Source organism: Microtus pennsylvanicus, chromosome 22, assembly GCF_037038515.1.
Source record: "Microtus pennsylvanicus isolate mMicPen1 chromosome 22, mMicPen1.hap1, whole genome shotgun sequence".
Classification (NCBI taxonomy): domain Eukaryota; kingdom Metazoa; phylum Chordata; class Mammalia; order Rodentia; family Cricetidae; genus Microtus; species Microtus pennsylvanicus.
Genome location: NC_134600.1, coordinates 10982388 through 11009897, shown reverse-complemented (window position 1 = coordinate 11009897; position 27510 = coordinate 10982388). Strand labels below are relative to the sequence as shown.

The following is a 27510-nucleotide window of genomic DNA, read 5'->3' as shown; positions in this document are numbered from 1 at the left end:
GGGATTATGGAAGGCCAGCCGTGTCCATCCAGTGTTTAGTGGGTGTTGGGAACCCAAACTCTGCCTCATTTGCGCCGCATACAAATGATTTATTACCCGACCCATTTTGCTGTTCTCCATATTAAGTTTCTTAATGTGATAATTTCTTCACGTAATTGTATATTGATTTCAGTCTTTGTTGTTGTTGTTGTTTGTTTGTTTGTTTTGAAGCAAGACGTCACAGTGTATCCCTGGCTGGCCTGCAATTTGCTTTGCAATCACAGAAATGCACCTGCCTCTGCCTCCTGTGTGCTGGCATAAAAGGCGCATATCACTGTACCTGACTGATTGCTATATTAGGTGAATAAACAATTTTGGAATTCTGAATGAAAAGCAGCTTGCTGGCCTCCAGGGTATCCCAGTGGGTAAAGGCACCTGCTGCTGAACATGAGGACCTAAGTTAAATTTCCTGGTCTCACAAGGTAGAAGAAAAGAACTGAATCCCACTAACTGTCCTCTCCCCACTATATGTGCTATTGGTGCGTGTACATGGGTACACAGAAACATATGCACAACAAACAAATAAATAAAAAGTAATAATACATACATGTAATAAATAAAGAAGAACAAGTTCCTTCTCATGCTAGCTTTTTTTACTATTCTCCGAGTTGCCTGCTATGGACAGTGTGAGTTTTTCTTAGTAGCCCAGCTTTTTCATACACATAATTTTATCTTCTTTATGTTTCAGTTTTGACGACAAAGGTATGGCTGGCAGTTATTCTTAATTTTGTGTATTAATTCATCTGGCCCCTACATGTCCATACATTAGATTATGGAATGTTCTGGGTGTGGCTCTGAGGATTTTCTGGATGAGATTAAACTTGGTGGGCAGAGTAGAGCATATTTTGCTCTCCCTTGTGGGAGGTCTTCATGCCGTCAATCGGAAACTTAGACACAACGAAAAGACTGAGGAAGAGGGAATTTGTCTGGCTGCTTGGACTGAAATATTGATCTCTGCGCACTTCAGACCTGGATGTACCCTCTAGCTTCCTGCTTTTGGATGACAACATCTTCCATAGCACTCTTGCTTTTCACGATTTTGTAGTTAGATTATCATGTTTCCTGTGTTCCCTGTTTCTTGCATGTTATTTTTGGGAACCATTAGATTTCAAAATTGTGTGAGTCTATTTTTACTCATGTCCCCTTTCCCAATGTATATTCGCACATTTTGTTGAGTTCATTTTTTTCAGAAGGACAGTAACTAATAGTGTCTACCATTGAAAATACATTCAAACTCATGCTTCAGTAAAATTCCAATCAAAAATGCCAACATATTTGCAATATTCGGTATCACTGCTGAGCACCTGAAATAGGAACATAGTAAATACATGAATGTCAGAATTTCAGAATACTCTATATTACTGCATTTCCAAAAACATCACACAAATTAGGGTTAAATAAATTGATAATTTACATATGGTAATACTGATTTGCTGATATACATTGAGCATTCATACTTTAAATTAAAACAGTTGAAGAAAACTATTTCCCCTTTAGCAATAAATTTGTAAGATTTTATTGGAAACACAAGATATCTGCTGTTTTGTGCAAAACAGACAAAATATTAACTAGAGGAATTCATAGGATGATAATGCTTGGGAGTACAAGCCCCAAGACACCTTCCTTGACTGTCTACGGTGTGGTACATGCTTTACGAGGCTTTCACAGATACTTTAATTAGAAAAAGGAATGGGATGAGCCAAAAAGATTTGTAGTATGTAATAGGGAAATGCTAAATAAAAAATAAACTTGGGGCTGGAGAGATGGCTCAGAGGTTAAGAGCATTGGCTACTCTTCCAAAGGTCCTGAGTTCAATTCCCAGCAACCACATGGTGGCTCACAACCATCTGTGATGGGGTCTGGTGCCCTCTTCTGGCCTGCAGGCATACACACAGACATAATAAATAAGTAAGTAAGTAAGTAAGTAAGTAAGTAAATAAATAAATAAATAAAACTCCAAAGTTTACTACACACTCATTACATATGGAATAGTATTCTAAGTCTGTCCATGGACTAACTCTGTCCTTTTAAACCATGATGATATTATTTTAATTCTGCAAATAAGGAAATGAAGCACAAAGAAACTACGTGGCTTGTATGACCACTCAGTGGCTCTTTACAGTTGATAGTCTGTCTCCAATGGCTCTTCATTTACCCTTGCCCATTTCTCACTTTTATTTTTAAAAATTATTTCCTATTAGTTTTTGAAATTATAATATAGTTAGATATTTCCCTCTTCCCTTTCTTTCTCTCAAACCACCCATATGCCCATTTTGCTCTCTTTTAAATTCATTGCCTCTTTTTAAATTACTTGTTCCTATATTACATATATAACATCAAGTATATATGTATATTTATATGTATACACATATTTCTCAATGTACACATACTGACCACTCAGTCTACATAATGTTACTTATGCATATGTTCCCATTTGATACTGGGTAACACATTGGTGTATTCTGTGGGGATGACTATTTCACCGCTTTACCAAACAGTGTAAGTCCCAACTGCATTCTAAATATTTGTCCTTATACTCAGAGATTAGTGTAGTCCTCATGCCTCATAAAAACTGCCTGTTTTTGAAGCAAACAGGAAATATCATACAAAATCATAATGAATTAAAATGCAAACTTGTAGAACCTAGGCCAAACTGATGCATCTATGGAAGAGGGATTGGAAAAATTCTGAGGGCCAGAGCAATGTAGATCTTGCTGTGAGATAGTGCCTCTTTGGAATGTCAGAAGCCAGACTTATTTTCTCAGTTTTTATGCATACCACAGCAACTCTTATAAAGAAATACATTTAACTGGGGTGGCTTATATTTTCAGAGGCTTAGTCCATTATTATCATGGTGGTATACAGGTAGATATAGTGCCAAAGAAGTAGCCAAGTGTCCTACATCTTGGCTTGCAGGCAACAGGAAATGGTCTGTCACACTGGGTATGATATGGGCATAACTGAGAACTCAAAGCCAACATCCACAGTGACACACTTCCTTTAACTAGACCATACCTACTGCAACAAGGCCACACCTCATAGTAATGCCTCTCCCTTTGGGTGCCATTTTTTTCAGACCAATACAGTTTTTTTTTTTTTTTGGTTTTCCGAGACAGGGTTTCTCTGTGGTTTTGGAGCCTGTCCTGGAACTAGCTCTTGTAGACCAGGCTGGTCTCGAACTCACAGAGATCCGCCTGCCTCTGCCTCCCAAGTGCGGGGATTAAAGGCGTGCACCACCACCGCCCGGCTACAGGTTTTTTTTTTTTTAATCTGTTCATATTTATACCCTCTGAAGCAGCAATGTGTGGATGTCACCAATTAAATGATGCAGTGTGGGTTTTTTTAATTATTTTATTTATTTTTTTAAAATGATCTTTTCTCATTTTGCACAACTATCCCAGTCCCGCTCCCTCCCCTCCTCCTACTCCCCACGCCTTCACCTACCCCAGATCCCATCCACTCCTCAGAGAGGTTAAAGTTTCCCATGGGCAGTCAGTAATGTCTGACATAACATTTTGAGGCAGGATGGAGGTTCTACCCACTATATCTAGGCTGAGCAAGGTATCCCTCCAAAGAGAATGGGCTCCAAGGCGTCAGTTCAAACTAGGGATAAATCCTGGTCCTATTGCTCCAACCACACCCCTGTCTCCCTTATTCAGAGGGCTTAGTTTGGTCCTATGTAGGTTCCCCTGCTATCATTCTGAAGCCAGCGAACTCCCACTAGCTCAGGTTAGTTGCTTTTATGGGTATCCCCATCATGGTCTTGATCCCTTTGCTCATATTATCACTGTCCCTTCTCTTGAACTGGTCTCTGGAAGTTTGGCTCGGGGCTTAACTGTGTATCTCGATGCAGTGAGTTTTTATGGCTTGTCCAAAATTGTACAATTAGAGCCCAGTGGGACAGAGGTTGCCTCAGACCTCGCAGCATCTGAGTACCTCATCCCATGGTGTAGGAACCAGAACTGTGCAGGCTGACAGTACCATCACTTGGAGGCTTAGGAAGCATTTTTGGCAGTATCAGAACTGAAACCCAGATGCTCACTGACTTTTACCTTTGGACATTTCCCCACATTAAAGGTGACTATTTAAACTGCATTGATGATACACCTAGTACTTCAGAATGGAATAATATGCCTCAAGTTCCTATCTGTAAAACAGTGTGAATATTTCATATATATATATTTTTGCTAAAAGCAGAATAACAAACACACTTATAAAGCACATAAAAGAGTGTCTGCTCTCTATTGTTTTCTAACATTATTAACAACGACTGAATTTTAAATGTAGGTGGCTTCCTGCCAAATCAACTTCTGGCCCACAGATTCCATTGAAAGTAACATTTTCATTTTTATATTGTAGAAGAGGTACCATAAGTGGAGGCGACATATTTTGAGTCAAGGCTACCATGCATTAAATACTTCAGAGACTTCTAAATCCAGTATTTAGAAGATTATTTGCACAGAGAGTATATATTTTCATATCTAATAGAAAATGTGTTTCATTTGCCAAGACAAAAAAGTAAGAGTTAGTGAGAGCTTGCAGCTGAATGAACACAGAGATTCAGTTCTCATGATCAAAAGACTGCTGGAAGTTGTATGAACAGCAGCATGCATGGCCTTAACATCACTGGACCTAAGATTAGCAAAATGGTACCAGTGTTATGTGGATTTCAGCGCAATAAAAACTAAAGCGAGGGAAGAACATACTATATTAGGTTTAAGAAAGCGAACTCTTATAATGCGTTCAAGTGTAAGCTGGTAAAAGTGAAAAGGTTACACAAGCCTCAACATTACATCAATCACGCAAGCTGGCTGAGAAGAGGGAATCTGACAGGCAGTCCTTCCTTCCAACTTTATATTCCAACTTTCCACCTTAAAAGACAGACTGGGAAGCTGATGTGAAGGTTGATGAATCAAACAAGACAGGAAAGTAGCTGGGTTTTAGGAAGAATATAAACAGTGCATATCACTGCAAAATCCAATGGTGAAAGATACATTTAAGCAGGTAATCTGAGGGACAGGCCCAAATAATATTTAAAATGTGGCCTTTGTGTGTGTGCGTGTGTGTGTTTATGTAGATAGAAGAGTCACTTCGTTTCTTTTTCTTTCTGTCATCTCTTCCTTTCCTTCCTTATTAAAAATAGTCAAACTGAGGTGGAGCACGGATAATAAGAACCGAGAGACAGATGTTGGGATTCAAGCTGAACTATCAGAGCAGCAAAGCAACCAGTCACTAGATAGCCCACAGCTCTCTGACATCTTCAGACTGAAAAAGAGCAAGTTCCTGTCTCATCCGCTTCATATTCCTCACTAGTGCTGGGATTAAAGGCGTGCGCCACGGCTGCCCTGCCTCTATGCCTAACTAGTATGGTTGCTGGGATTAAAGGTGTGTGCACCACTTCCTGGCCTAGATGGCTGACTAGTGTGGCTAGCTTTTCACACTGATCTTCAGTCAGGCTTTCTTTGTTATACAAATAAAAAGTCGCTACACTGAGTTTTGCAAAGGAGAACTTATGCTCCATTCACTATTAGGCTCTTCCCTCCTACTTAATCCTCCTGCCAGTTGGCTTTCTTTCTTTCCTTTTCTGGTTGTTGCTTTTTGACACAGAAGGTAGGACGAGTGTTCTGTACTTCTGCACAATGTGTAAAGCAGTTAGCAGGGTCAGTCCACGGAGCAGGTTCACTTAAGGCGACTGTGTGTTCTCTGACAATGTTTTTCTCGGGTCCTTTTACTTTAACAGAAGGCACTGGCTAGCTTTAAATTTCTATTTGCTCATTCTAGCATCACCTGGGAAGAAAGCCTCAATTAAGGTGTCGTCTAGAATGGTTGACCCCTGGGCCCATTTGTGCGGGATTATTTTAATGTTACCTGACACAGAAAGACTTACCCATTGTGGGAGAAGCCCTTCCTGATTTGGGATCTTGTATAATGTAAAAGAAGAAAAAGCAGACTAAGCAAAACATCAGTAAGTAAGGATCCATTGATGTTTGACCGGCTGTTTGAATTTCCGCTTACCTCTCCACACATCAGTGTTATCCTGTATGCTGGTTGGTTCTTGCCAGCTTGACACAGAAGGGAAAGGGATCCTCAGTTGAGGAACTGCTTCCATTAGATTTGCCCATGGGTATGCCTGTGGAAGCATTTTCTTGATTAATAATTAATATGGGAAAATCCAGTCCACTGGGCAACAGTATGTTGAATCAAACACCCCTGACCGAGTATGTGTTCTTAGGCAGTGTAAGGCCGCAAGCCCCTATGGTCTCTGTTAATTAGCTCCTGCCTCCAGCTTCCTGCCTCCAGTTCCTTCCCTGATTCCCTCAGTGGGGGCTTTTATCTTGCAAACCAAATAAACCTCTTCCTCCAAGTGAGCAAAACTGTTTCAGAATGTTTACTAAGGCATGCGTGTGTATGGGTGTACATTTTCTTTTAAAATTCTAATGCCACCAGGAGTTAATTATTGGGAGTGTATTTCACAGATGATTTTGCCTACAGAAAGACATACATAAAGACCACGTCTTTCATCCGACTGATCGTGGTCCAGGAACACAGACTTAGTTTACCCAAAATTCCGCGTTCCAATGTGGAAACAGTTTCACAGGGCGTATTTAGTTTTATAGAAAAGAGAAAGTCATAAATCAAGGCAATTTTAAGATACTTTGGTGGGTACACGAGAGAGACAGATAAATTGAATTGAGGAAACTATTTTATATGTCCAAGATGCTATCGAGTGACTTTCTTAGCTCTTAGATTGTTGGAAGCTAGTGTATGTTAGGCAAATAGCTTCTAAGAGGGTTTTATTGTTATCGTTAAGTGTTAGCTCAGATGGAGTGGGGCAAGGAATGGTTGTTCCAGAAGGCTAATACTAGCCAACGATGAAGCAATTAGCCTGTGAGTCTACAATGTTCCAGTTTCTCCCCAGTTCTGAAATTCCAATTGGTCCATCAGTCTCCGTGGATACAGATTCCTTCCAGGATTTTATGTTTACAGCCAGACAGCTTCTTTTTAGGATTTTTTTTTTCATTCACGATTTCTTTAGTCACTGATGCTTAAAGTCTGCCGATTTGAGGATATCTAAACAGACACATCCTGTAAACACTGAATGCAGTAAATGCAAGAGAAGTTTTTCTGGACACAGATTAGTTCACTTAAGCAGTAAGTTCGTAGTGACTAGAAAGCGGAGCAGTAGATGTGTATTTAGGTCATCCATCCATGCATGCAGCTTGTATACTAAAGTGGCAATAGATTCTGAAGAGCAGATCTAAACGTTTGATGGCTTTAGGTCCTTTTGGAAATAGAAACAAGATTCACGTGCCTATATAATTTTGTACATGGTTTAAGGACTTACTGAATGTATCCCATCATCCATGAACCACTTGAATATTAAAAATAATCTCCCATAATATTAGAAATGAAAATAGAGTGGAGACCCTGGGAGAGGCTCACAGGATGACTTTCTAGGCCAGCTAAGTGAAGAGTTGCTGTTAGGAATGAATTTGTAAACAGATTTGTTTTAAAATGCATATTAATATTTATGGATTAGACTTAATTATATCATTCTGTAACAGTTTAAATATGTATTTTAAGGCCAAATCGTATTTAATGCTAACATGCTTGTGGCAACAGTTGTGGCCAAATACTTGTAACTTGGTTAATAACAATTTTCTTATGGATAAATGCCACTTAAGTTGGATATATACATGAAAGAAATGTCTAACATGTATGGATCTGTTTTTCAAACTAACATTAAGCTGGAAGGCCTTAATTATGTTTTAAGGTTTTACTTTTACATTGTGGTTTATTCTCCAGACACATGCTAAAGCTACAGGATAAAGAGGGGCACATACCAGCTGAAGCGACTGGCCATTTTGTGACATGTCTGTACGTCACAGAAGATGAGAGACTGAAACTGAACTGTGATCCAGGGCTTCTCCTAGACAATGTACATACTTCATTCTGTAGAGTACAGTGATGGCTAACTAGTCATAGATCGAAGAGAGAATGCATTGCACTAACGTTTTTGTGAATTCAACATTAACTTTATATCTTGTAGACTTGGGGCGTGACAGACCTAAAGAATGAACTGTTTGTTTTTCTTCATGGTTTTAGAAGGCTTCCCTTACCCATGCAGTACACAGGACTCAGAAAGTGAGCTCAGCGAGGGCTGTTGCTCACGTGCTAGTTAAACTTTAGGAAATAAGAGAAAATATGAAAATTATTCTAGCAGAGATTCCAGCAGAGTCAGTAAGCAAAAGAGTAGGAAATAGCCTTGGGACCACCAAAATGTCAATGCTTCCTGTTGTTATTTTGTGATTTTTTTCGGTATTTTATAACTGCAGCTGCTTTGGAAATATCTTGATTATTGAGACTTATTGACACTTTGTAATGTGACGTGAACCCCTTGATGTTAGGGGATTCTGTTTCGCCATTGGCAATCTGCTCAGCTGTCTCTCGTCTCTAATGCCCTTTGACATCCTGAAGTTAGGCCTCGGGTTTGCTTTGATGGGTCTACCTAGTTCCCTCTGGTTCTATTCCCATAAATAGTGTCACTTATGGCGAAAAGAATGCATTCCTGGTCAAAAGATCTCTATTACTCTGAACTACTAAAAATTCTTCAGGCAGGCATTCCTACCGTCAGAAGCCTGAAATCTGTATTTATATACTACGCCTCTTTAAGCCTACCAGTTAAGCACCATGGGCAATTTCATTCTTTCTTCTGATGCAGCGTTTCAAGCAGATATATTATTCTCTATTAGCTGAAAGCTGTAAGAAACATTCAAAGATTTTTTTTAATAACTTATTTTAGCCTCAATTCCTGGATGCATCAAGGACAAGAAAGGCCTTTGGCAGTAAGCACTTCTGCTACCTTTGAAGCCTTTATTCTGACTTCCTAAGAGAAAGATGGATGTAATTATTATTGTTGGTGTGGTTGGTCGCAGGTTTGCTTCTTGGATAGGTTCCATGAGCACACAGTGTTTGACTCCTGTTTCTTTTATGGCATTTCTTGTCTGTTGAGGTGCCGGAGGAGGGATTAAGGAGAAGCTATTTGGCTGACGGTTTTGGAAAGACAGCAAGGCCTGAAAAATGCTCATTTGGATGCAGCACAATTAACAAAATACTGCTTTCTAGAAATTTCACTGTGCAAGCTTATATTTTATTTTATTATCATACTTTTTTAAAAAATTTATTTAATATGTGTACACTATTCTGTCTGTGTATATGCCTGCAGGCCAGAAGAGGGCACCAGACCTCATTACAGATGGTTGTGAGCCACCATGTGGTTGCTGGGAATTGAACTCAGGACCTTTGGAAGAGCAGGCAATGCTCTTAACCACTGAGCCATCTCTCCAGCCCTTTATTATCATACTTTTAAAAAATTTTAAAAAAATAGCCCTAATTGCAGTCATGATTTTCATATAAGATAAATGGTTTAATTACCAGTTAACATTTATGACTATCGTGGTCACCTCTCTTATAGTGACATAAATGATAAAGTTTAATTATTTCTCTCAGTAAATGATCAGCGCAAAGTTCTTTGCCTTTTCTAAATGTCACCGAACTATATAATATCGAAGAGATGACAACTGCAGTTGTCTTGACCATGGGCAATGAAATGCTTAGAGCTGCAATCAACATTTAAGGTATATTCCCGTGTAAATTTCTTGTCTAGGTAATAAGCATCTTCATTTGTGTTGTGGTTTATTCACCTGCTCTGCACTAAGCATCTTTGCATCTTGTGGTCTTCAAGGTACAGTTGTGCCTACTGTGATGTCAGGTTATTTAAACCAGAATCTCTGGTCACTAAGAGTGCCTGAGCTAGGCTAACGTACAGACAAGGGACTTATCCACCCTCTCTAGAACAGGCATGGCTCTGGTTTGTGGTGCAGCTGGGAGATTGATGCAGATGGTGTGGGAAGGAGGTGAAATGATTAGGCACATAGGTCTAGCTGGGAAGGCACTGTAGGTGCTTTAACCGTCTGCGGCAATAACAGATCTTTATGACATTGCATTCAGTGCCAAAGGAATATGGAGGACGACCTTAAATGTCACACGTTTGATGTCTGTTTTAGCTTGCCATATGTTCACAACTAAATAACCCTGGGTGATTCGGGTTCTGTTTTATGGATTAGCTGTATGAGAAGAAGAAAACTGTATTTGTGAAAATGGACTCCTATTTACATGGCTTTTAAAGGCTGGTGTATAAAGCATTTTATACTCTCCCGCCTTTGATATAGCTGGTGATATCACTGTATTATACAGAGACAGATGCATTTCATTTAGCGAAATTCATATGCCTTTTATGTGCAGTAAGACATTTTATTTTATAAGTAAATTTATATTTTATTTTTATAAATGCCATTTATAAGCAGTAAGGCATTTTATTTTAAAAATACAGCTGAGTTTTGTGCAAATCTGCATTTTGAAAATCACAACTTTTCAAACTTTAATATTATTTCCTTCTTGATGACAAGGATGCTTTGTAGACGCTGGGCTATACTGTTTATTCAGTTTTTTAAAGTTAAAAGTATTTTATGAATCTGATGCAATACTCACATGAGTAGTATATTGTCTTCTGCCTTTTCATCAAGGGTTTAGTTGTGGTAATTAGGTGATTTCCTAGAAATAATTGTTAATGGTGAAATGACCTCTTTAGCACTTATTTCCTTTCTTAAAAACTTGTACTATTTACTTAGTATGTGTTGTGATGGTGGTATCATATACCCGTTAGTGTGTATGTGTCTGTGTATCTGTTTTTATGTTTATGGCATTATGGATTTATAAACATTATGGATTATGTTGTATGTGTGGAGGGACTGTGGGGATCTCTTCTCTCCTTCCACTGAGGGACTGCACTCAGGTCATTGGGATTTGTGGCAAATACCCCTACTGTCGGAGACCAGCTTCGACAAGTAGACCACTTGCCAGGCTAGGGGCATGGGGATTAGAAAAATAAGTAAAGAGAATGAAGATGCAAGTGAAAATAATAAACAGAAACATAGACTAGTACTGGGAGGGAGTTTTAGTGAATACTGAAAATCATCCACGTCTTTTGCTTAAATACCCCGACTCCAAAATGGAGGAGTAAGGTAAAAAAAAAAAAAACTGCCTTGATATGATACAAGAAATGAACAGACCAGTTGAAGGATTATGGGCTGCATTCTTAGTTAAACATTCTGTTGCCAAAACAAGACAAGTAGCGCTCACACCCTAGACCAAAACAATCTGTAGGCAAACCACTCCCTGCGTGGAATCCATTGTTATCTCCCTAAGGGAGCAGGAACCTAGTTGGATCCTTAGATTATCGTTTGAGGTAGAAACAGGTCTACGTCTTCATACCTGAAATACCAGGTCTTGATATTAGCCACACCTGTTGTCTGAACCGCTGATAATCATCTTGAAGAAACAGAAGTAAATTCCAACCCTCCGACCTTTAGTCCAGGTAGAATGGACCCACACCAATGGGCTCTGTCACTTTACCCACAGAGCCATCTCACTGGCCCTGTTTGTTGGTTTGTTCCTTTGTTTTCAGGGCATTTTGATCAAACTCTGGATATACTTCATGAAAAAGCACTTTTTTTAAATTAAAGAATCATGCTATTGCTATGTTTGGGCGGGGGTCACTTTAAAACATGTTTTAAAATATATGGTAAGAGGGCTGGAGAGATGGCTCAGAGGTTAAGAGCACTGACTCTTCTTCCAGAGGTTCTGAGTTCAATTCCCAGCAACCACAGGATGGCTCACAGCCATCTGTAATGAGATCTGGTGCCCTCTTCTGGCCTGCAGGGACACATGCAAGTAGGATGCTGTATACATAATAAATAAATCTTTGAAAAATATATGGTAAGAGTATATGAAGTACTGTAGTAAAAGTTGTTGAATATGAGTAGCTTAAGTATTTTTCAAACAAATCTGACCACTGAGCTGTTTTGAGTATGTGGGTAAAACTCTTTTCCCTTTATCACATTCCACCCACAGAACTGACTTTCTTTTGTTGGTGGCTTACCCTCATGTTTGTGACCCCAACTGTGAGAATATGGTTCTTTTTGATACTGATCAGATATGAACTTTTTCTGCTACAAGCTATGGTACTGATGGGCTGTCTTTCCTTTCATTTTACCTTTTTTCCCCTGTAACTAGCTACAGCAAAATATAAAGGAAAAAATGTGCTCTTAGACATAATGTCCTCATTAGTTGTATTAAGTGAGGTCTTCCTTGTCTGGAACTAAATATTACGCTGACTTCAAATTTAAGTGATTTCATGCCTAGCACAGTGTGAAGACTGGACGGTAGGGGTTTCCTCTGGTGTTGCTTCGGCAGGGAAGTGCTGGTTCTTGCCCCCACTTTAATAGATGCAGAGAATTGGGAAGACTGCTCTGAGCATTCATTTTCACTACTTGCAGCATGGAAATTAGACAAACTGACTAATGTGTCATCTCTTCTTGTTTTTGTAAGGCTTACTACACACAAGGGCAGCTGCTCCTACTGCTTGTTAAAAAGGGGAAATTTTATTCTGCAATTTATGTTTTCAACACACATGATAACGTTTCCTGCAATGCGTCTTTCGTGCCTGATTACATGCTATTACATTTGTTTTGAATTCAGCTGCTTGACAGTACTGTCATACATGAACTTCTTTGAAAAATGCCTCCAGGGGAGAGAAAGAGGCAGGCTGGGTATTGCTAGATTTGTGTTGCAAGTGCTTTCTAGGTTGTTTTGATCAACTTTCTGTGTACTGTATTTGACTGCCAAAAGAAATTAAGTGTGTTCTTGTGTTGGCATTTCTATATCTTGTTTTCTTCTGTTGTGTTTGTGAACACTGAAAAGGTCTGCCCTCTCTCTCTCTCTAAACTATATCTTTGGGTACTAGAGGAACAAATTTAAATAAATAAATGCAGTTTCTTTGGTCACAGGTATATTATCTTCATTAATCACAGAATAACTGAAAAGTTAGTTGATTCAAAACATGTCAAATGGGGGAATGCAAGTTAAGTAATGCCTAACTAACCCTGAATAGAGTAGCCTAAGGTTTTTCTTTATTAACAGGGAACTCACAGATCACAGCGAGAAAATAGAAAGGGGGTTCAACATCCAGGTGTGGCTCTCTGGAAGAAGAGGCCAAGCAGAGCGGAATGGTGGCTTTTTGGCCTTCAAAGTCAACACCTCAACCTGGTGCAGCCTCTCAAAGGGCCATTGGCTGGAGGAGGTTTCCCATCAGTTAGTGATATTTTAAAGGCTTTTTTTTTTCAAGATAGAAACGGGGAGGAAAATGTATGAGAAAAGCAGAAAAGAGGGGTGTTCAAAGTTGGGTAAAAACAAGGCTAGTACTTTGTAAGTATTTTATATATCAATTTCATAGCCCGGGCTCTGCATTGTAGAGCTGGGAAAGGGATGAGTGAAATATGTATTCATAATTCATAATTCATAAACAACCCCTTTAGTTGTTGCAGCTTATTGCATTTGGGTTGAACTGAGATTGAAAGAGGACAAAAATGAAGCAGGAAATTCTAGAGAATCAAGAACTTTGGGGAGCAATACATATTGAGAGAGTATACTATTTTTGTACTGATATAAGGGAAAAGATAGTCACATTTTTTTAAAGGGACAAGCTTAATTAACATGTTATTGGTTTGATGGTTGATATTTAGGAAGGACATTTTCTTTATGAGATTTTATATTGTTACAGCATATATCAGGGATCCAGCTTTGAAAATTATATACCCAGGTATTTCTGATAGCCATAAGTTTCATATGAAACAAGTTGGGTTTTTGCTTTTAGTTCTGATAATTAAGGTTTTTATTTTTAGTAGGTCACTCAGCTATTATTTAGGTGGGATCAGATCTGTCGTAGAGGTCAGGTCAAAGCATGTGCTTGGTGCTCTACATAATTCCATGATCCATTAGTAGAACAAAAAGGTTTTCTTTTAACCATGGTCTTTTTTACAACGCCTCAAAGATAGAAGAAAGTATATTTCAGAGTCAAAAAGATCAGAACATTTCTATCTAGCTTACAATATGATCTTTTCATTGTAAAATACCACAAATTTGTCAGTAACAGAAAGACACTGTCTTAGGGTTTCTATTGCTGTGAAGAGACACCATTACCATGGTAACTCTTATTAAGGAAAATATTTAACTGGGGCTGGTATACGGTTTCAGAGGTTTAGTTTATTATTGTCATGGTTGGGGGCATGGTAGTTCACAAGCAGACTTTGTGCTGGAGAAGGAGCTGAGATTCTGTATCTACATCAGCAGGAAGCAAGAAGAGAGTCAGCCTCTGGACCTGACTTGAGATTCTAAAACCTTAGAACCCACCCCTAGTGACACACTTCCTCCAACAAGGCCACACCTTCTAATGGTGCCACTACCTGTACACCTGTGGTTGCCATTGTAATAAAAACAAAAACACAGATACTACTTATTGGATATAAAAACATTAAGGTTTATTTTTAGTTATGTTGATATATGTATGTTTGTTTCTGTTTTTGTATTCTGGTGCCTATAGAAGTCAGAAAAAGACATCAGATCCCTTGCAATTGAAGTTACAGAAGGTTATGAGCTGCTAGACTTGGGTGCCAAGAATAGAACTCATGTTCTCTGGAAGAACAGCCAGTGCTCTCGACTGCTGAACCATCTCTCGAGTCCCAATTTTCTGGATGAATTTTAAAATACTAAATACTATATATTGTATATTCGGTTTATGTAGTTGCTCAAATGTCTCCTAAAGATGTTAATTTACCCGTTATAAAATTAATCTCCCTGCTCTCTTAAACAGAAACGAAGAATTAATTAATAGTGTATATTCCCAACCTAAGTTTGGTGAAAGACTATTACGTCTTAAAAAGACAAAATGTTTAATGTTGGCAAATTCTCTCAATGTGACAGGAGCCCATTTAAAATATGGTGTTTGTAAATCAATCCTCCAACAGCTACAAATATCTTCAGAAAACCAAGAGTAGGTGAATAACGGTTTTCTAGAAATCTTTTATTCCCCTCAATATACCAATAAATCATTTTGGCCCAATATATTCATAACGGTTAATTAATTGAAGGCAATCTACACATGTTGGCTTAAATGGGAAATTCCTACCATAGGCTCATTTGTTTAAACTCTTTTGTTCGCAATTGGTGCTGTTTGGAGAGGTTATGGAAGCTTTGGAAGATGAGGCCTTGCTGGAGAAACTAGATCACCAAGGATGGACTTTGAAGGTTTATTATATCACCCCACATCCTATTTCGCTTCTGCTTTCTGTGAGGGTATCACGATGAAATTGGTCAGCTTTCTACCTCCAGCTGAAAACCATGCTTTCTCCTACATTATGGCTATCAAAACTCCTGGCAGGGCTGGAGAGATGGCTCAGCCGTTAAAGGCTAGGCTCACAACCATAAATATAAAACTCCTGGCATCAGAAGCCAAAATAAGTTCCTTTTTCCTTTCATTGCTCTTGGTTATGGTATTTTATCCTAGCAACAAGAAAATAAATAATACCTCATGCAACCTTCAATGACACATATACATCAATCAGCAACACACATTTCAGAATAATGATGTGATTGTACTTAAGAGAAAAACAACTAAAGGTGGATTTAGACAAAACCAATTAGGCTTTGGTTACCATAGCCACGGGTTCTAGAGCAGAGCTTCCCAAATGGCTGATTCTAGTCACTCCAGGGCACTACTCACTTCCTCCCACAACTCTGTTTTCTGCCAAGTTGGCTGGTATTGTGGTTTGAATGAGAACCGCCCCCTATAGGCTCGTATATTTGAATGATTAAACACCCTGGGGGAGTGGAACTATTTGAAGGGATTAGAAGGTGTGTCCTTGTTGGAGAAAGCATGGCATTGTGGGTGGGTTTTGAGGTTTCAAAAGCCCATGCCAAGTCCAGCATATCTCTCTCTCTCTCTCTCTCTCTCTCTCTCTCTCTCTCTCTCTCTCTCTCTCTCCTTTACCACGTGGCTGCACGCTACCATTCTCTCTGCCATGATGATGATGAACCTCCAGAACTGTCAGCAAGTCTCCAATTAGATGTTTTATTTTATAAGAGAACGCTGACTAAGACAAATACATTTCAAGACAAGTAACTGGAAGTCAAAATAGCCTCTGGGGTGTTAGCCTTCCAGTTAATCAACTCAAGTGGACAGAGATGGTCTCTTTCTAGCTGTAGGGAAGTGTAATCATTTTATTATCTTTAATTTAGTACACATTTCCATTCAGGAATGAGTCACCACGAATAGATCATTGTGCCGGCACTGTCCAGTTGCCAGGGAGGAAGAAGAGGGCAGGTATGCAGAGCCCACCCAGGAGGCCACGCCCAGAATTTTTCTTTGTTCAGAGAGGAGTGGTGGCAGCAAGAAAGTGCAATGAATGCACATGCAGAATTAAATGAAAAGTGAAATGAATACTATTTTGTAGAAGCACCAAGCCAAAAATTGTCAGGGTAAATTGCTACATGATCTGAAAGCATGATTATAAAATGATCACATGGAAATGCTGTGTGGCTAAAGAGGCAGTAAATACTGGGGACACATGCATGCATAAAATAGTTCCCCCATCTTTAAAATAATAATTATGTGGGTAACAGACATATATTTATTTACTTTTCTACTAAATAGGTTGTATGGAAGGTATTCAGATTTTGTTGATGTCTGTAGAATATAAACCAGTTGCTATCCAAAAAAATGGTGATAAGATAAATAATTTGATAAGAAGGGTAAGTGAAACTCTAGCTGTCTTTCCCCTTTCCACTCTGGGAAATTAGAAGACTGGATTATGGCTGATGGAAATTTCCTTTTTAAAAATTTTGTATTTTTGGATATTTTCATGATAACTTTAAACAGTTATGTACCTATGAATATCAACATGATAATATTAAAACAATTATGTACTTATGAATATCATTGTGATAATATTAAGCAATTATGTGTACACTTATGGATGTTACCATGATTAAATTAATTACATAGGTCTAGGAACAAAACATAAGTATTAAAAAATGTGTAGTCCATGTTATTGATGCTATTGTACTCAACTTTTTATTAAGAATCCAATTGCACCCTGGGCAGTGGTGGTGCATGCCTTTAGTCTCAGCACTTGGGAAGCGGAAGCAGAGGTAAGCTGATCTTTGTGAGTTTGAGGCCAGTTTGGTCTTCAAGAACTAGTTCTAGAACAGCTATGACTGTTACACAGAGAAACCCTGTCTCGAAAAAAACAAAGAAAATAAAAAAAGATTCCAAGTGCTATTTCTTGTTTTCGTTCCTTTGAATCCCATCTGTCTTTTGTGTGATTGAAGATCTGATTCAGTAAATCCTAGAGTATATTAAAACAGTTCTGTGGCTTTTGGTAATGGTATAAAGTTATTAAATTTGAAGAATGCATGTGATTTAAAAATACTTTGTTTCATCACACATTGAAGTATTTTAGTATCAAAATATTACGGCTTTCCCCTTTTTTATTGTATAAGATGAAGGAAGGAATGTGAAATGAAGAAAGGTGGGAAAAGTTAATGAAGACAGGAACCAAACGGCAAGAAATGATTTTGGGAAAATCAGAGTCTATTTCTAAACATCTTGGTGCTAAAATGTATAACCATGGCATTTTACAGATAGCCCTAGAGTTGTAGGAGGGCTCACTAGAAGAAAAAACAAGTCGTAAAAGTTCAATCTGTAAACAGACAGACACACTTTAGGCACTATTAAATAAAGGTCTGTAACCCCTGTGATAACGTAAGGAACTTGCTCAGCACAGACAGCAGTGGAGTTAGGCCCGGAATCTGAGGGATGGGACTGGAAGTGTGATGTGAACACCGGGCTCCATCAGTCCCTCCAATCCCATAGGAATACCCCATAAGGCACGTCATGGTTCCCAGAGTCATGCTTTAAAGGCAAAGCTCATCTGGGTAAAATTAACAATATGATCTCAGCAGAAACAAATTAGAGCCAATGAGTCATTCTAATTTCTTATGCTTAAAATTTTAGTTTATAAGTATGTATAAATGTATGTGTACTTCAGAAGATGCTATGGAGGACTGCCTTTTTAAGCTTCATTGATTGTTACTTTTCCCCTTTATATAATGCAGTTTTTAATGTTTTAAAATAAATATAAATTTTATTGTTTGAAAAATAACTAAAAGATTATAACATTATACATATATATTATATATATAATACTTATTTGAAGAAAAGTTGTTTTACTGTTAGAGAAGAAAACATGACCTAAATAAAATGTAAACAAAAACAAAATTCTAACTGCTCACCTGATGTACTTCATTGTTTTAAGGCTACAGCAAAAAAATCTGAGAAAAAAAACCAAACTCTTGGATGGTTGAAAAATATGTTTAAAAGATTATATTACATGAATAAAACCCACAAATACAAGCAGTATTATTTGATAATTTTTGTTATAAGCCAATTTTTCTTATGTAATGAAAAATATATAAATAAATCTAGTATTGTGTCATATTATTGGAGGGGGATTATCTTTGGTGGTATAATTCACCCAATGTTTCTGAAATACTGATGATATTCTAAGTTTGGACCCTGTAATTCTCATCCTGTTTATATAAGAAGATTACCTGTTCATCACTGTAACCCTGTGCTTGCAATGTGTAAGACTGGAGAGTTGTAAGATACTTCACAAGCTCTAGGCCATATCTCTGTCTCAGAATCCTCTGGGTGAAGAGTCTGTGCCCAAGGGGAGAATTTTGAAATGAAGTGTCAAATATCTGTGAAGCCACCTTGTCATGATATCACAGTTATTCCAGCATACACCCCTGGTGTACACTTGGAGTGCATTTAGGAAGGCCGGAGCTACATCTTCAGCACAGCCTAAACCAGGCATGGCGGTGCTTGCCTAATTCTAGCACTCAGGAAACAGATGCAGGAGGATCAGAAGCTCAGTTATACGATTTTAGAGCAGAGTGGGATGTATGAGATCCCGTGTTAAAAGAAAACCTAGACAGTTGAATGGTGTCTAGATGAAAATCTTTTAGTTTATCTTTTCTAAATGTGTATGCGTGTGTGTATATGAATGTGTGAGTATTGTTTATGTTGGTGTGTATGTGCGTGTTTGTGTATGTGTGTGGTGATGGGCTATAAATGAACATGTGAACTCCTGTAGACAGCAACATAGCCTGAGGTAACATCTCAGGAACACTTTCACTTCCTTTGAAATCAGGTCTTCTCTTTTACTTGGAGCATGAGTTAAGATGTATCATCTGGTTACTGCACCCCAAATGAACCAACTCTCTCTTTCTTTCAAGAGCTAAGATTACCGGTGGTACCACAGCAGCAAGTATATTTTTTAATAGGCTACTGTATTTGAACTCAGCTGCTCAGGCTTATAAAGCAATCACAAGCCCTAGTTTATCTTAATATTAACTATTTTCTATTAATAACTTCCTACAACTTCAAGTTTTCTACTATATATAAATGTTTATACTGAAAACACACAACTAATATTGGTGGTACTAAATTATTTTCTGTTTTACTTTGTTCTGTCTTTGAGTTCCTGTCGTATTAATATGTTCCTTTACTTTGTATGAATATGTTTTATCACATGTCATTTATTAACTCAAAATGTAGGGTTTTAGCTAACCCAAACCCATTGTCACAGTTTTAATCTAGACTGTATTTGCTGTAAAAGTCTTTTAATAACTGAGAGGTCAGAGGTTTGAAAGAGTTTAATGCTTGAAAAGAGCAAAGACTTTAAAATAAATGATTTAGTCTTCAAAAAGATAAAGCCGAAACTCATAGAACAAGATCCCTACTAGTGTCAGTGGAAGGATCGGATGCCTTGACAATAGGCATCTCTCTTTTGATTAGGCAAAATTCCTGTCAGTGGCAGTTCCGGAGGACCATGTAAAGGTCACTGTCCACTGTAAATTAATTTTGGTTTTAACCAGCAAATTTACATTTTTATGTATTTGGGAAGTTTGTAATCACTGTTTTCTATTGCCTTTCTGTTAGCACACCGAGAGCTAAGGACACTTCTGGCAGACTCTACATGGAAAGATAACAGAAATTTAAACTCTTGGTCCTGTCTGCGATCTCTCAGAATAGAAAGTTCTAGGATGAGTTGGTTTCATCTCTTTTACTCCCACTTAAATATCAAGCATCTTCTCTATTTTGTATATTACAAATGTCCTGAGTTTATTTCACTTTAAATTCCCATCTGGCAGATCCATGCAGGTTTCCAAGAAACCTTCAGTTTGTTTCACTCTTTTTCATGTGTCTTCAGAACAACACTGACTCCATGTTTTTCGTAAAGCAAACATCAGACTGTAAAATTACACTGTATTATTTTATTGCTGTCACCTGTTTTGTTAAAAAAAATCATGGCAAGGTTTTGACAAGCCATCTTGATGTAGGCTCACTCATCACTGAAGTTTTATACAAAGTCATCTCTTATAATTATCTTGTTTTCAAATCTCCATGGTTTGTCTGTTTTGAGGTTGATGTGTTGTTTTGTGTCCCCAGGTCCTTGCTAGGGAACCACCTTCTAAACACCATCTTTTCCAACTTTCTCACCAAAGAGTTTTTACCCAAAGGTGAATGGGTTCCGTCTCTTAGAAGGTTTTCCTGAATCTTCTCTATGCTTGTTTCTGTAGTTCCAGACCTTGGTTAACAGTCCTGTTACACTGGCAACAGATTTATATTTATAAAAGAGAGTGTAGGCGCATTCTCTTATTGTCTACCTCAATCATTGGGTAATCAGGAGCTATGCAGTGAATATTGGCTAAATACACTAGCAGTTATGACTGTGTCAAACAATATCTCTGCCCAAATGAGAAGACTAGAATGTTCCAAAGCACATAGAACAGTCTTCCCAAGTCATCATGTCTGTGCCCAGAGGAATGTGGGGGAGAACATTTGATAAAGCCTTTAAAGGATACCTTGATGCCCAAACTACATGTGCAGATGACACACTGCATTACTTACTAGGGAAGTCATGACATTAGATGTGCAAGTCAGGATGCAAACTGGGAAAGGGAAAAAACATAAGCATCTGTTGTATTAAGTCAACTTGAAATGAACCTGTTAAAATGAGGTAGGTAGAAAGAGAATGTAAGCAGATGAACAGTGCTAGGTGTCTGGCATTATTCAGCAACTGCAGTGCGGATATTACTAGTATTTAAGTTACAGGAAAACGAAAAGAGACCGAAAAAGAAAATAGAGGAAAAACAGAAACGATAAAAGGAAATTAGAGATTTTTTCCCCTACACTTTGAGTTTTAAGATTGTTTAGGAATCATTTTGCAAACTAAACTAATGAATTAAAGTCATAGTGTTTCATGCCTAAATCCCAGTACTTGCGAAGCAGGTTGTGAGTCTCCTATCATCCTGAATTACACAGGAAGACCGTGTCTCATATACAAATATTGTTGAGCCCAAATGAAATGATTTGAATACCTTTAAAACTGTTTTACAGTTTTGTGATTATAAATACTTACATCATTTCCCCCTTCCCTTTCTTCTCAACTCCTTTCACAGGGGCCACCTAAGACCATCGTAAATATCAGGTATTTATGTAATTACTCACAACATTAGTGAAATTACAGTTAGGAAGTAGCAACAAATATAATTTTATTTTGGGGGCTCACCACAGCATAAAGACACTAAAGGGTCTCAGCACTATGAAGATTAAGAGCTACTGTTTCAAACCATCCCATGTACCATCCCCTTTCAAATTCTTGGCCTCTCTTTCTTTAGCGGTTGAATACCTTTTATGAACATCATATACATGATTTGTATGTCATGATAAGTAGCAATGCTGTTTGCCTCTACTTGGGGTTTGACCTTGGTTTATAGCTTGGAGAACATCTATAGCCATGCTTTAAGTTGAAAAGTTGAAAACCTGTCCATGTCTGATGATGTTTTTCTCAAGTTAGTGCTGTTAAAAAGTATGAAAGTTTGTGTAAAGAGTGATTGCCTTCACTTAATTTCCTATCTGTCTTCAGAGTACTCGAGAATGAGTGATAAATGGTGGCAGACAGCCTTAAATTGAATATATTATGTTCAAACTAGAAATGTAAGAACGATTTGAATTGGAAATCAGGATTTTTAAAATTCTAGGATAAAAATATGTTCAAAGGAACAGCATATAAGCCAGTCTCATTTTTTTTTGCAAGATTATCCAAAATGCTGTCTCTATGAACAAATTTAATCACATCAGACATGGAAGCAGAGTGTACATCAGTTCACTGCATGAATGTCAACACTAGGCACAAGTTCATTCTTGTTTTTGATGCAAGTATTTTTATTCTCTTCTTTATTCTGCCATATTCCATAAAATATTCTGCTTTGAAAACATTCTGCAACAAAATTGGGCTTTATTTAGTCAGCTGTTCTTGGAAATAAAATTCAGGGAAGGTTAAGCCAAAGTGACCCTTTTGAGAAAAGACACTGTTATTATCTTTTGGATAGAGATTTACTAGAAGTTTTTCTTAACACCTGTTAATAATATTATTTTGGTTAATTCTCTTCTTTTTTTTTCTTCTTGGATCTGTATTTTTCTACAACATACCTCGAAAAATCATTTCTTTGTCCTTAAAAATATCCCATTATTTTCTTTCCTAAAACAAATATGAGAATAAAATAGGATCTGGTAAATGATTCTGAAAATCGTGGTCTGGCTTTTTAGTTATCTTTTTTGTTGTTGTTGCATATGTGTTTGACAGTTTTGTGTCTACAAACTTTCATTTAGGACAGGAAATAAAATATATGGTAGTGTGACCTTTACTTTTGTGTGGACAAGGAGTTGGTACAAGAACGTCATAAGGGACAGCATCACTGGGTAGGCAAACATTCTTTGTTACTCAAAGTCTTAGATGTGGGCTGAAAATACAGTGTGTATGTTTTCAAATGGCTGTCTTCTTTGGCGGGAGACATTGTCTGGCCTCACTGCCTACCTTATAGCTGAAGATTCTTCAAGGCAGCTCTTGTCTTTCTTTGCCCAGGACATTGTTTGACCATGGAAGCAACAGTGCCAAGGGATTTGGGCAGAGATTTGAAGGATTTGGTGATCCTGGAAGCTGTACTTAGCATGTGACTAAAGACAGTTGGTATGAGACCTCCCAGCACTGCCATCTTTAGGTGTGATGACATTGAGGCGTGTTCTACATTGTGTGTCAGATGTCCCCCCTAAAACGACAGTGTGGTCACTGGTGGTGTCCCGGCTGATAATAGAACTGTCATCGTTGTCTCTCTTTTCTCTCACCTGTTGTTTCTAGTAAACCCAAGAGTGAGTTGTAGCATGGGGTTTGCTGATGTAAGCGAAGCTAATACTTTGCTTTTTCTCTTCCTAACTTCATATTAGAAGTTTCTTAAAATGGTGAATAAATAAGACTTCTAAAGAAGACTATGTGTGAGATGGAGAAACTTTTAGAATATTTAGATAGCGTAGATATAAATAGGAATGAAATATTTGCTATTGTCTATCGTTGGTGGCTAACATGTGTGCCAAGGTGTTTGCTTTAAAGGCAGGGCAGAGAGTTAGAAAGAGGAGTTTCCTCATTTTGGAAAAATGATTCTGTGTTTCAGTAAGAAGAAACTATCCTATGCAGTGTTCTGCTACTTTCTGAATTTTTGTCAGACATGTATTTGAGACGATTGAATTAAGTAATGGAAAATAATTTTCAGTTTTATGAGTTCCTGGAGAGACTATTTTATTTGGTCTTATGGGAAAAACCTTAAGTTTAACCGTTGATGGCTCTTGTTGTTAACTGTAGTGCAGCAATAAATTATGGATAAATAAAGAATTAAATGCCCTTCTACAGTGATGGGAGTGGGATAAACAGGAAAGCAAATCATTGTGAATCCTGTATGGGCTTGGTGCATCTAATTCGCTAAGGTGTGAGAGAGCTGAGCCCCTATTAGGCTGAAGGAAGAATAGCACATGTTGTCAGCTGGCTCTGTGATGGGATGGTAACACATGTTATATATGTTAAGATGCCGACTGTCCTCTAGCAACTTTGCTACTTACCACTATCTAGCAAGGCGTTTTATTACTTATTACCTTTTATTATTGCTTCCCTACTATTTATGAACTTTCTAGACAACCAGAAGAAACAGAAGTAAAAGTCTTGGAGAGAGATTGCACCCTCTACAGTGAAATAGACATAAACACAATTATCGGTTACTTCTACGAACACTCATGGCAATTTAATTCTTTATGCGTGACTCTGCCTCATAGAAGAGAAAATGATCAAAGGAAAATTCTGAGACAGCCGTGTTGTGGAATGTGTAGAAAGTCCAGGGTCTGTATACACTTTCACCTATGTTTGGGCATGCCTAGGTAAGGTTAAAGTGTTTGATTATGTACAGTCTTTCACTTCCAAACAAAAACTATAAAATGGCTTTATTTTGTAAAAGATTTGAAATTATGGACTAACGGATAGTTCTATCAAGGGTCTGAGTTTTAAACACCAAAACCCATGTTAAAAAGCGTATTGAGGGGTGATGGTGCTTAGAGTTTTAGTGCTGGAAATTGGAGGGTGGGATAGAGATGGATCCCTGGGTTTTCTGGCCAGCCAGTCTGCCTTTGCGGTGAGTCCTGGGCCTTTATCAGACTCTGTCTCCCCCAAAATTTAGCCATTCTTTACGCCCTAATATTTTGGCCTTTTTTGTTCTTTTCTGCATGACAAACTGTACCTGCATGCACATTTAACCTAAATTCTGAATATAAAAGAAAACATGCAGGTTTTTTTTTTCTTTCTGAGATTGTGTGTCCGTGCTTGATAATATCGATTCTAATCACATTCCTTTCCCTGAAAATTTCTTAACCTCATTTTTCTTTAAAGCTGAATAGTATCGTAATACACGCACACACACACGTATCAGATCTACACTTATATTATCCATTCATTTGCTCATAGACAATAAGATTCTTTCCATTTCTTTTTTATAGTTAATAAAGGTAGCAATAAACATAGAGTTCAAATATCTCTGTGATAGTATAAGGAATTCTCTGCATATATTGTCAGGAGTGAAGTAGCTGGGTTATACGGTAGATCTATTTTTATTATCTTCTTGTTGTTGTTAAATCTTCAAACTGATTTCCACAATGGCTGTATTAATTTAAACTTCCAATTAGTGACGAACGGTTCCTTTTTCTGCATGTCCTTTCCAACACTTGCCGTCAAATATGTTGATGAGAGCATTCTGATTAGAATGAGGTGATATCTGAAGGTAGTTTTAATTTCTATTTCTTGGATGGCCAGAGATATTAATCACTCTTATTTTATATTTATTTATTTATTAGAGACTGGATCTCACTATATAGTCCTGTTGTCCTGGCACTCACTGTGTAGACCAGGCTGGCTTCGAACTCACAGAGATCTGCTTGTCTCTATCTCCCCACTTTTGGAATTAAAGGTGTTGTTGCTACACCAGGCTAGATAATGAATACCTTTTAAAACACATATCACCTATTGACTTTAGTTCTTTCTTCCCCCTTCCCTTCCCTTCCCTTCCCTTCCCTTCCCTTCCCTTCCCTTCCCTTCCCTTCCCTTCCCTTCCCTTCCCTTCTCCTCCTCCTCTTCTTCTTTTCTTCTTCTCTCTCTTCCTAGTTTTTTAGAACTATCTATTTCGTTAATTTGCCCATTGTTGATTTGAAGTTTTATTTCCTTGCTACTTAACTGAAGAAAATCTTTAAGCTGCAGGTTCTGGAAATAAGCCTGCTGTCTGAAGTGTAGCTGGTAAGGTTTCCCCCCACAGTATGGGCTGTCTGTGGGCTCCGCTGACTGTGTCCTTTGCTGACTGTGTCCTTTACTGCCCTGAAACTTACTTTCATGTGGTCCCATCTGGGGTTAGGCCATGTGCTATTGTGTTCCATTTGAAAGTCCTTAGCCATATCCCAGTGTCTCGCATGGTATCCCACATGTTTTCTTTATATTTGCAATGTTTCAGATTTTAAATTAAAGCCCTTTATTTCATTTTGAACTGATTTTTTGTACAAGGTAAACATATAAGTATACTTTCATCCTTTGCAAGCAGAGATCTAGTATTGCCAGTATCATTTGCTGAATAGGTTCTTTCTTTCCGAATGATGTTTTTGCCTCCTTTGTTGAAATGCAGTGGTCTTAGCTTTGCTGTTCTATTTCCAGGACCTCTATTCTAGTCAATCAATGTACCTGTTTATCCTGGTGATGATACCAGGTTGTCTCTATCACTGCAGGGTAATTTGAGAGCAGGCATCAGAATGCTTCCAGTATTGTTCTTTCTCCTTAGGATTGCTTTAGCTGTTCGTGATCTTTCGCCATTCCATATGAATTCTTGTATTTTTTTATCTAAACATATGAAATATGCCATGAAAAATTTGAAAGACAATGCATTGACTCTGTACTTTAATTTTGGTGGGATAGCCATTTTCATAATATTATTTCTGCCTGTATAGGAACATGGAATATTTTTCCATTGGTTATTATCTTCTGCAATGTCCTTTTTCAACATCTATAATATTCATTGTAGAGGCTTTTTAAAACTCCTTTGGTGATTATGTTCCTAAATACTTAATATTGGGGGAGTAGTGTTTTTCTTTTTTTCTGCTCCAGTCGATGAAAAGGGACTTTATTTGGTCCCAGGTTCATGGGCCAGTTATGGCCCCAGCTTTATTTGACCTTCTTCTTGGGGCGCAGGTTGTTGGTGTGGCCGCACTTCTTCTTGCGTCAGTTGCAGGCATGCATAGCACTTGTGGCAGATCATCTTGTCACAGTTGTACTTCTGGGCAAGCTGACGAAGGGCCGGCTCGATGTTGCCACCATGCAGACAAAGCATCAGGTGCAAAGTGGACTCTTTCTGGACGTTGTAGTTGGACGGGGTCCCGCCATCTTCCAGCTACTTGCCGGCAAATATCAGCCTCTGATGGTCAGGCGGGATGCCTTCCTTGTCTTGGATCTTGGCCTTGACATTCTCGATGGTGTCACTGGGCTGGACCTCAAGAGTGATGGTCTTGCCTGTCAGGGTCTTCACAAAGATCTGCATGTTGGTGTCTGCAACCCGCTCAGTTGCCGTGTTGAAAAGAAAGACCTGGGGGAAGTAGTTTTGAATGGGATATTTTTCCTAATCTCTTTCTTGTAGACTGTTAGTATAAATGAAAGCTAATTTTGATTTTTATACTTCAATATTAGGTTTATTATGTCTAAGAGTTTTGTAGTAGTAGACTTATTGCTACACTCTAGTAGACTCATGTCACTTTAAGTAAAGAATCATGTTAGCTGCAAATTGGATGACTTACTTATTCCTATTGTTATCCCTTTTATGTCTTCTCCTGTCTAATTGCTACAGCTAACTATATAGAATAAAAGAGGGGAGAATGAACATCTTTGTATACTTCTTGTTTTTTATTGCTTTATGAAAACAGTTCTTTTATGTACATATTTATCTTTGTAAATAGATCGATCTACATATCACTAAAATTCTATCGCTGTTATGATAATGATGTTTTAACATCTTTTTAGTTCTTATTCTTAAATTTATCTG

General features: G+C 38.0%; 1 protein-coding gene and 1 pseudogene across 3 annotated transcripts in view; one reads left to right on the top strand and one right to left on the bottom strand.

The window, feature by feature from the left end:
* Gulp1 (GULP PTB domain containing engulfment adaptor 1) overlaps positions 1 to 27510 on the top strand; it is a 243316-nt gene that overhangs the window by 82184 nt on the left and 133622 nt on the right. The window lies entirely within an intron of this gene.
* Positions 26620 to 27044, bottom strand: LOC142839737 (ubiquitin-ribosomal protein eL40 fusion protein pseudogene; annotated as a pseudogene).